We start from the raw sequence: 11,323 nt of genomic DNA, 5'->3' as shown, positions 1-11,323 counted from the left end.
AAATAATGAGCGTAGTCTTTTGTGAAAACACCTCGATTGAATATGGATAATTGCTTATAAATCATTTACTGTTGAATGGATTGCCAATATCAACAGTGTTGGCAGAAATATTTCCCAACGATTTGAAGGAGCTTACAAAAGAATGGCTTTGTGCGCAGGCTGGCTATTGTAACGCGGGAGTCTAGACTGTGAGTTACGCAACAAAGACAAGTATGTTGGTCAAGTGAAAGTCGTTGTGCTTAAACTCCAGAAGCTGTCGACAATTCTTCATCCCGCTGCGTGGTAACAAACATGGTAGGCATTTTCAACACAGGAAGGATATTTTCGTCCTCCATCAAATCAAGGCGAGTGCTCCCTTAAAAATGTCTTGCACCACTGAGGACATAATGATTTCTGTAAACGAGTCCCAAACATTAAAAATCATCTAAATTCATTAGGATGGAAAGTAAAAGAAAGAAAATCTAGTAAAACCTAATTATTTTTGGTATAAAAAAATCTTGGAAGCAACCTTCGTTGCTGTTAGCGCAAATGTTAAAAGAAAGGTTTTTGGACGATTAATTTGGCAGCAATAAATTGTCAACAATGCTCTTCAGTTATATAATACTTTATCCAAATCACCTACAAATGTTTGACAATTTTTTTTTTCATCTCTGTGCAATGTTTGGAAAAAAAAAAAAAAAAAAAATAGAGAAGTAGGTTTCATATATGATTAAATGGATAAATATCTGTATTACAGATTATTGAGGTTGGGTTTAAAAGGAAGTCAGAGCACATGATGCCCAATGTTGTCATTCCTTTAATCTTGGTTAGAGGACGACTAGGAATCGTGTAGAGGTGTGGAGGGAGCGTCCTGTAAATCTGCGATGTTCACTTGGCAAGTTATCTGAAAAGGCTGCCCAATGAATGGTGTTGTTAATGGAAAAAATGATATGACCACATGCAATCGTACACAAATGAGATATTTATTTCCTGTTTGGAATAAAAAAAAAGCAAACACAGGATCTGGTAAATTGAGCAGAATTCACTTATCCATTAATCAAGAAATTACCTTTAGGCTAAAAGCTAAGTATTATTTGAACTTAGCATGGCCAACCATTTGCAGCTACAAATTTTCTGTTAATGATGAGTTTTAAATCTCTACACCGATATGCCATAGTGCTAAATAAAGCTGCCCACCCATAACCATGGTCCCACAGTGTAATTCTGTGTGTCTCTTTGATATGGGTGCTACAAAAGCTTGAAATTATCTAATCTTGAGAAGGATTGAAAATTTTAGATAAAAATGTCCAAACATAAAATGTTTCAAATTTGTAAATTATACATTAGGTGTTCACAATTGTTAACATCATGTATTGTTGAAAAAGACATTACATAAAAAAGGAGCTTGATTGGAAGACAAGAAACATTTAAAATAAGGAGCTTGACTGGAAGACGAGAAACATTTAAATTAAGGAGCTTGATTGGAAGACAAGAAACATTTAAAATAAGGAGCTTGATTGGAAGACAAGAAACATTTAAAATAAGGAGCTTGATTGGAAGACAAGAAACATTTAAATAAGGAGCTTGATTGGAAGACAAGAAACAAAGAAACATTTAAAATAAGGAGCTTGATTGGAAGACAAGAAACATTTATCTTACATCTCTTATCTTTTAGGACTTCTTATAAGTGACCTGTTTTCTCAATAGTAAAAATTGTACATTGCAGCTATATATGATCTGTTGGATTTCATGAGAACATCCATTTGAGAGAGTTTTGAAATATATTTTCTAAATGTAATGAATTATATTGGAAGAATAAATTCTTATGAAAAGAATACAGGAATTGTTAAGCCAATGATGAAAAACCTATGTCGACATTATAATAATGAATTTCATTGATATTAAATGATAGGACTGAGGCTTATTCCTGGGTAGTTAATGGTTCAGACTTTATACTACAGAAATTTTACATTCTTCTGACTATTATAATATTTAGTATTCCAGTTATAGGAATTCTCAGTGATTGATTACAAAGGTTAGTGTAAACATTCATAATAAACACTTTATAATATTACTGAACATTCATTTTGAATGAATTCTGTTCCAGACTTATAAGTCTAATAAATTGTTTATGAACAGTGAGTGTTACAGAAAGATAAATGCTTAGCAATACAATATTTGTCATGTATTGAGGGAAAATCAATACTTGTAAACTGAAGATTTTACTTTCAATAGTCAGAAATTAATCAGGATATTTATTTAAATAACAACTTTGCACTACAAATTTCTGTTTTGAGTTTACATCTCTACACAGATATGCCACTGTGCTAGATAAAGCTGCCACCCTGAACCATGGTCCCTCAGTGTAATTCTGTGTGTCTCTTTGATATGGGTGCGACAAAAGCTTGAAATTATCTAATCTTGAGAAGGATTAAAATCTGATGCCCTAACATAAAATATCTTGAACTTGTAAGTTATACATTTGGAGTTAACAATTGTTAACACAATTGTTAACATCGTGTATTGTGGGGAAAAACATTACATATAACAGGAGCTTAATTGCAGAAACAGTTTTCATGCCACTTCTTGTCAGGTCTGTTCATGCATCTTTTATCTACTAGGACTTATTGGTGACATATTGACCTATTTTCTCAATAGTAAAAATTGTACATTTCAGCTATATATGACCTATTGGATTTCATGAGAACATCCATTTGAGAGAGTTTTGAATTATTTGTGATATAAAGATTTTCTAAATGTAATGATTTACATTGCAAGAATGCATTCTTATGAAAAGAAAAGCCAATGATGAAAAAACCTATGTCGACATTATAATAATGAAATTTATTGATATTAAATGATAGGACTGAGGCTTATACTTGGTAGTTGATGGTTCTTACTTTTCTTTAAATGTAATGAAATTTATTACTTACAATATTTAGTATATAGGAATTCTCAGTCATTGCTGACACGGGTTGGTGTAAACCTTCTTAGTAAACACTTCATCAAATTACTGAAAATTAGCTTTGAAAGAATTCTGTTCCAGAATTATAAGTCTAATGAACTGTTAATGAATGGTGGGTGTTGCGAAAGATAAATCCTCAGTTATACAATATTTGTGGAAAAAACCGTGAATCCATTCTTGCAAACTGCAGACTTCACTTCTAAAAACTAATCAGAAATTAACTTTGACATTTATTTGAATGCTGACTTTGCACTACAAATTTCTGTTTTGAGTTTCCATCTCCTATACAGATATGCCACTGTGCTAGAGAAACTGTCATCCTGAACCATGGTCCCACAGTGTAATTCTGTGTGTCTCTTTGATATGGGTGCTACAAAACGCCTCCATCTGCTGAAAGTTTTAGATAAAAATTATATCCATTCTTTACATACACATATGTTAATGTATATACCAGATGTGTTGAATGTTTTCATTTTGCTGTTTAACAGGTATCTACACTAGAGCAGTATGCTATGAGGTCCTTTGCTGAGGCTTTAGAGAGTATTCCACTTGCATTGGCTGAAAACAGTGGTTCATCCCCAATTCACACATTAGCAGACATCAAATCTCGCCAGCTCAAAGAGAAAAATCCACGATTAGGAATTGATTGCTTATTTAAAGATACAAATGGTAAGTAGTAGCATATGTCAACTTGAAAACTTTTTAATTGGGTATCAAATGAATTAAAGATAGTTTATCTGTAAGTCTTTTGCATCAAAAATTGTTAAAGATATCAACAGAAATGTTGAATTTTACTGAATTTAATACTGTTGTTATTTTTTAGCCCACCATCATCAGATGGTGGGCTATTCAAATCGCCTTTCGTCCGTGGGTCCGTCGTCCGTCCGTCCGTCCGTCCTTCCGTCCGTCCGTCCTTCCGTCCGTCCGTCCTTCCGTCCGTCCGTCCGTCCGTCCGTTAACAATTCTTGTTACCGCTATTTCTCAGAAAGTACTAAAGGGATCTTTTTCAAATTTCATATGTAGGTTCCCCTATGGCCCTAGTTGTGCATATTGCATTTTGGGACCGATCGGTCAACAAGATGGCCGACAGGCGGCCATCTTGGATTTTGATAGTTAAAGTTTGTTACCGCTATTTCTCAGAAAGTACAGAAGGGATCTTTCTCAAATTTCATATGTAGGTTCCCCTAGGACCCTAGTTGTGCATATTGCATTTTGGGACCGATCGGCGAACAAGATGGCCGACAGGCGGCCATCTTGGATTTTGATAGTTAAAGTTTGTTACCGCTATTTCTCAGAAAGTACTGAAGGGATCTTTCTCACATTTCATATGTAGGTTCCCCTCGGACCCTAGTTGTGTATATTGCGTTTTGGGACCGATCGGTCAACAAGATGGCCGACAGGCGGCCATCTTGGATTTTGATAGTTAAAGTTTGTTACCGCTATTTCTCAGAAAGTACTAAAGGGATCTTTCTCAAATTTCATATGCAGGTTCCCCTAGGGCCCTAGTTGTGCATATTGCATTTTGGGACCGATCGGTCAACAAGATGGCGGACACGTGGCCATCTTGGATTTTGATAATTAAAGTTTGTTACCGCTATTTCTCAGAAAGTACTGAAGGGATCTTTCTCAAATTTCATATGTAGGTTCCCCTAGGGCCCTAGTTGTGCATATTGCATTTTGGGACTGATCGGTCAACAAGATGGCTGCCAGGCGACCATCTTGGATTTTGATAGTTAAAGTTTGTTACTGCTATTTCTCAGAAAGTACTAAAGGGATCTATCTCAAATGTCATATATAGGTTCCCCTAGGCCCTAGTTGTGCATATTGCATTTTGGGACCGATCGGTGAACAAGATGGCTGCCAGGCGGCCATCTTGTATTTTGATAGTTAAAGTTTGTTACCGCAATTTCTGAGAAAGTACAAAAGGGATCTTTCTCAAATTTCACATTTAGGTTCCCCTAGGGACCTAGTTGTGCATATTGTGTTTTGATACTGATTTGTCAACAAGACAGACGGCCATCTTGGATTTTGGTAGTGGAAGTTTGTTACCACTATTTCTCAGAAATTATTGAAGAGATCTCAAGCAAATTCCATACATAGGTTCCCCTAGGGCCCTAGTTATGCATATTGCGTTTTGGGACCAATCAGTCAACAAGATGGCCGTCTGGCAGCCATCTTGGATTTTGATAGTTAAAGTTTGTTATTGCTATTTCTAAAAAAGGTACTGAAAGGATGTCTCTCAAATTTTATATGTAGGTTCCCTTAGGGCCTTAGTTGTGCATATTGCATTTTGTTACTGATAGGTCAACAAGATGGCTGCACGGTCGCCATCTTGGATTTCATTGTTGAAGTTTGTTACCACTATTTCTTAGAAAGTACTGCAGCGATCTGTCTCAAATTTTATGTGTAGTCGTGTTTGAAAAAGTTTGAAAAGCAGGGAAAAGATCCCTCTTTCCATTGTCAGACATAGATCATTCTTTGGTGGGCGCCAAGATCCCTCTGGGATCTCTTGTTGTTCACTAAAAATATTTTGCTGCATTAAATTTAAAGATATCTAATTTTTGTTCATAAAATTGCAAACTAATGATGAAAAACCTTTGTCGACACCATAATCATGAATTACAATGATTATTAATGATAGGACTGAAGCTTGCTGTTCTCAAGTCTAATATTTTAGAACTTGTGGTTGTGTATTCGTTGCTTTAATTGTTGTTCTGGCTTTACAGATATGAAAGATCAACATGTCATAGAAACATTATCATCCAAGAGGGCCCAGATTATGTTGGCTGTACAACTAACTAAAATGATACTTAAGATTGACGATGTTCGAGGAGGAGAAAAGATGCAAGGTTACCCTGGCATGGTAAGTACTCAAGATTGACTTTAATGGTTTGTTTATACCTCCATATAAAGATGCAGGGTTATCCTGGCATGGGAAGGCACAGCGAATTTCTGTTTGGAGTTTCAATCTCTTACACAGATCAGACACTGTGCTAGATAAAGCTGCCACCCTGAACCATGGTCCCACAGTGTATGTCTGTGTGTCTCTTTGATATGGGTGTTACAAGTTCTCTCATCTAATTATACTGGAGACAGCATTGCCATTTTAGGATTGTCACCTAGAGGGTTAATTATCAGAAAGTCTTTCATTACCTTAAATTGTCGTTTCTCACTGCTAATAAAACTTAAACCTGGATATTTTCGCTGTCGGCTTTCAAAATGTCAGTTGTGTTATATTTGTTTATGCCCTGTGCCTGTATAGTCTAATTTATTAGAATTTAAAGTTCATTTGTGTATCACTACACGTGAAGCGATGGTTCGTCCTGAATTTGGTTTCGTTTACCATCTTGGGAAGATATTTTGCTCATATGATGTACACACTTTTAAATTCTGTAACATACTAGTATACAATAGTTTTGATTCATTTAAGCATTAAATTAATGAATAATTAATAATAAATGAATTATTTAAACCATGTTTGAATCAATAAGCCTATGATGAAAACCACAAGTCGACATCATAATCATGAATTACAATGATTATTAATGATAGGACTGAGGCTTATAGATTTGGTATTGGAAGCTGTATTTTAACTATAGAATATGAACAAATGTCTTCCATGAAACTGGATACCATTCATTACAATGTATTAATTATTCCTTTCTCCATATGTTTCAAAACTAGACACTTCTGTTTACACAAAGTGAGGTAGTATTTAGTCCTCATTATTCACAAATAGACACAAAGTAGCTCTTATAATTCTACAAAAAAGTTATGATAATAGACAATAATTAGGGCCCCGCAACCTATAGTAATCAGGTTGTCCGTCCGTCCGTCTGTCCGTTTTTTTTCTTTTGCACATTAATGATGGAAGGGAGTGGAGTATTTTCCCCATATTTTACATGATGATTCCCCATCCATCCTAGATCTGCTTGGTAATTTTTCAGGCTGAAATTAAATTAAAAAATCGGCCATCTTGGATTTTAACATTTAAAAAAATCACAATGTTGTTGCTCTTAACTGATAAACATTTTGTTATAACATTATGATGCAAAGTTGTTCAGAATTAAACAAGGAGTTGACTATCCAAAGGTAAGGTCATGGGCCAAGGTTACTAAGTCAAAGGTCAAGGTCAAATTTATTTGAGTTAATTGTATGCTCTTAATGTAATGTTAGCTTGGAATCAGGATTCAAGTTAAATACTTGGAAGACTTTTTCCAAAGAATTATAATAATGTACCATCATCGGTTTCCCAATTAATGTTGACATTAATTATTTATTAGCAACATATAGCTAACACGGAAGAATTCGTTGTCAAAATACTACTTTTCCACTTAAGCACGTCAGACACATAGCGGGGCCCTTTCTGACGTGTCAGTGTTCTAGTTCTTTTACTGATAGGCATTATATCATGTATAATAAACTTTCTAGTATATGAAAACTTTGATGATATCTAAATGAAGAATCCAATATTCTGATAACAGAACAAACCAAATGTAAACACTCGAAAGGTTAACTTTAAATTAATGAATAATCGATGGTTTAAAAGTATAATGTATGTATATATATGTAAATAGATAAATTCCTCCGCTGACTTTTTGGAACGTATGCTGATAAAAATTATTTTTGAATCAATAAGCCTATGATGAAAAACACAAGTCGACATCATAATCATGAATTACAATGATTATTAATGATAGGACTGAGGCTTATTAAACTGGAAGTTGTATTTTAACAGAAAAATACAATGTGTTACCATTAGAGAAGATAAATACTTTTATTGATTTGATTGATTTCATCACCTGTACATCTGTTTTTAATTCTTTGCCATAATATTTTTCAGATGTGAGGATTTTGGAATTAGGATTAATAAATATTTATAAAAAAATTCATGGAATGAAAGACATTTGGAGGTGTGAAGGTGGGCAGCTGTCTCCGATGTGTTGACTCAAATGGAGTATGAAAGGATACCATTTCTTTCTCCCTGGATCTGTGATTGCTGTTGCAGCACAAAACTGCAATAGAAGTGTCGTCCTGTTCATCATCATTTACAACTAAAAAAATCCATGATAAATTACCAGGATAAATGATATTGCTAATGAACAAATTATGAAAATATTGTTACTGTCAGTTTTGGCATCCTCTGGGAGTTACAATAAACACTGAGCTAAATACAAAGTGCTGTGTTCATGATGTAACAGAAAGCTTCGCTGTTTATTTACCTTTTATATTTAATGTTTGTAAGTGTATTGTGTCTGTGAGAAAGCGCAATAATATTTGAGTGATTTATAAAAAAAAAAAATTAAAACGAAAAATATTTGTTTGTGTTTTGTCCCATATATGGTCAATTAAGGGACCAGAGGGGTGGGGCCGAAATGGGTCAAAATGGAATCTTCACAGATTAAAAAGTGAAATTTATAAAATCACTGACACTGACTGACTTCTAGTTTGGTTTTGTTGTTTAACATTGGCAAAGCATATTGGAATTTTAAGCATAAGGTTTGGCAACATAATACACTAACTATCATTGATTGATTAGTTTAACGTAACAGCCAGGGTCATTTAAGGACGTGCCAGGTTTGTTGGTGAAGGAAAGCTGGAGTACCCGGAGAAAAACCACCGAACAGCGGTCAGTACCTGGCAACTGCCCCACATGGGATTCGAACTCGCGACCCAGAGGTGAAGGGCATGTGGTAATATGTCGGTATATCTTAACCACTCGGCCACTATCAAAATGAAAAACACAAAATAAAAATTTTAATACGAAGGTTCAACTTTAAAGGTTATTCTAATTCGTAATTACTTTTTACAGATTTGAACCAACTTTGCAATGCTCTTTCTGTATCAGCACTCGGGTGACCATCTGGGCCTCTTGTACTTATAATTACATGATCAGTTAGATTTTCATTTCTTGTTTGTGGGAACCCATCTGTAACAAGTATCGTTCTTGCTTGTTCCAGATCCTTTTAATTAAAAGGATTGATTTAGATCTGTGAAAGGAGTTTTTAAATCTTCCATGGAAATTAACCATTGCTAATATCATTAATGAAAATACAAATTCTTCATTATTTTTTTTATTTTTAAAAAAAAGTAAATTAAACAAAGGGATCTTGGCGCCCACCAAAGATTGATCTATGTCCGACAAATGATGAGGGAACTTTTTTCTGCTTTTGAAACTTACTATCAAAATCCAAGATGGTAGTCAGCCATTTTGTTGACAGATAGGTTCCAAAATGTAATGGGCAGAACTAGAGCCCTAGAAGAACCTTCATAAAAATTTGAGAATGTTCTGAGAAATAGCAGTAACAAATTTTTTGAGAATTTCAAAAGGCCCAATGGGCCAAAATAGCCAGGTTAAGGTTTCGGTGCAAGTGTTATAATACAGTTATCCTTCACAACTGACGTTGACTTCTACAATGATTTTGAGTTATAATTGGGTATTGACAATCACTAAAAGGGGGAAACTGTTTAATTTTGAGAAATTCAAGAGGCCCAATGGGATGAAAAATTATGTTCTGTAGACATTGCTATATTTTATAATACTGGTAAATTACAAGGAAACTGATTTAAATCAACAAAATTCCAGAGGTGTGCTTTGCTGTTCTCTCGTCTTGGGCCGCCAACAGCTCTTGTTTCAAGTAAAAAAATAGTTTACAGGTAGAACGTCGTGCAACATATTACTTACAGATCTCCCAGGTCCAAAATAGGATGTTACAGGGATATAATAGAAGACATCTGGATATTATTTCTGAACTATTCAGATGAGATGCAAGCCCTCTAGGTCTTATCAAAAAGAAAGACTTCACAATTACAAATGAAATCAAAAATCTTTCTCACAGTTTCAAATCTTTATTTGTATTATTTGCAACCATTGTTGTACAATCTTTAGAGCTTGATAAATATACTTGTTTGATATTTATAGAAAGTAAGTAATACAACCCAAAATAATTTCATAATATAAATCGTCAAATAATTACTTCAGCTAGGCTGTCCTATCAAATATGATAACATAGTTTAGATATACACTGTGTTACTGTTCTCAGACCAATGGTTTAACCATTGTTTACCTTGAAACTCATAAATGCTTTATATTTTCTATATGCTAATGTGTGTTACCTACAAAAACAAATGACAATCAATATTCCAATTACCAGTAATAATATTATTCAATTTTCTGGTCAAATTGGAACCAAAATAGGCCAAAGTCCTTACTTACCAAAGAAAGCTTTGGTGTCATAGTTAATGAAGAATGTGCCAGAAGCTTAATACATAGAGACATAATTTCCAGTACAGGAACTATTAGTTCCTCTTTACCATCTCAGTTTTCGCCAGATTTCTGAAAGCATGTACCTGAGCAGGATCGTGAGTGATCACAAGTGAGATTCTGACATGAAAATTGTGACTTGTATATAATATCAGAGATACTAAATCTCTGATATTATGTATAACTGATATCAGCAAACTAGGCAGTTGTTTCATTTCGCAATTGTCTCTTTTATACCTATTTGTGGGGAAAACTTTTTATGATATTTTGTGAAAATTAACTTAACTGCCATCATAGGTAGATAAAAACCAACTATAGAGTAAGACTTGCATATAAATGATATAATCATGTCACCAGTAGTAGATAACTGCTTACCCTTAAGCATGGATCAACCATAATATAAATACATTGTATACAAATACTCAGTTTTAATCTGCTAAAGTGTTTGACTAACTCAGACAAAGATATTGGTTATCTAAAACCAAATACAAAATGTTAAAAAAACAATTCAACAATTTGGTAGGCTATACAATATATGTACATGGGCAAGGTGTTAGGTCATCGTCATTCTGATCTCTCCGAGCACTGGCGGAGTGAAACAAAGGGAAGGAAGTCTGATAGATAAGAATAGATCAGCACGGGAGACTCGAGGTTCATTGTAATCCACTAAACCTGCCTATATTGTTAGACTTTTTTTCCCTAATATATATTAGACAAAAAAAAAAAAAAAAACAACAAAAACCCAATAAAATACCAACTTTCTTTCGTGGCTACTAAATTTCGGGATTTCAGTTTCAAAACATTAGTTTTCGCAGAATGAAAATATATTTAGAATTCATGTTTGATATATACATGTATTTAGTAATTATTTATTTGTGGAGATAAACTTTCACGAAAATATATTGCACATGAAAGAAAGTTGGTTTACACTATCTTTTTTTAAAATTTTAAAAGAATACGATGATATAACAATATATACATGTAATAATGAAAATCACCAAGACCTAATCTAAAATGCTGACTTGGTTAGTTATTATGCCTTTGGTTTTAAGTGTCCTTTTCATATTATGACATATTTTGATCAATCTAAAGAAGATAATCTTTCTATGCTTATA

The 11,323-nt window shown here is 34.0% G+C and overlaps 1 long non-coding RNA gene across 1 annotated transcript; it reads left to right on the top strand.

Annotated features, from left to right (window-relative positions):
• The first annotated feature begins 3,774 nt into the window (after positions 1-3,774).
• LOC138312734 (uncharacterized) lies at positions 3,775-8,259 on the top strand. Its single transcript, XR_011207041.1, has 2 exons — positions 3,775-5,807; positions 7,788-8,259. It is a non-coding gene; the product is annotated as an uncharacterized lncRNA (long non-coding RNA).
• Positions 8,260-11,323: the final 3,064 nt, after the last annotated feature.

Source organism: Argopecten irradians, unplaced genomic scaffold (genome assembly GCF_041381155.1).
Source record: "Argopecten irradians isolate NY unplaced genomic scaffold, Ai_NY scaffold_0451, whole genome shotgun sequence".
Taxonomy (NCBI): domain Eukaryota; kingdom Metazoa; phylum Mollusca; class Bivalvia; order Pectinida; family Pectinidae; genus Argopecten; species Argopecten irradians.
Note: the sequence above shows the minus strand (reverse complement) of the source record. Positions and strands in the feature narration are given on the sequence as shown.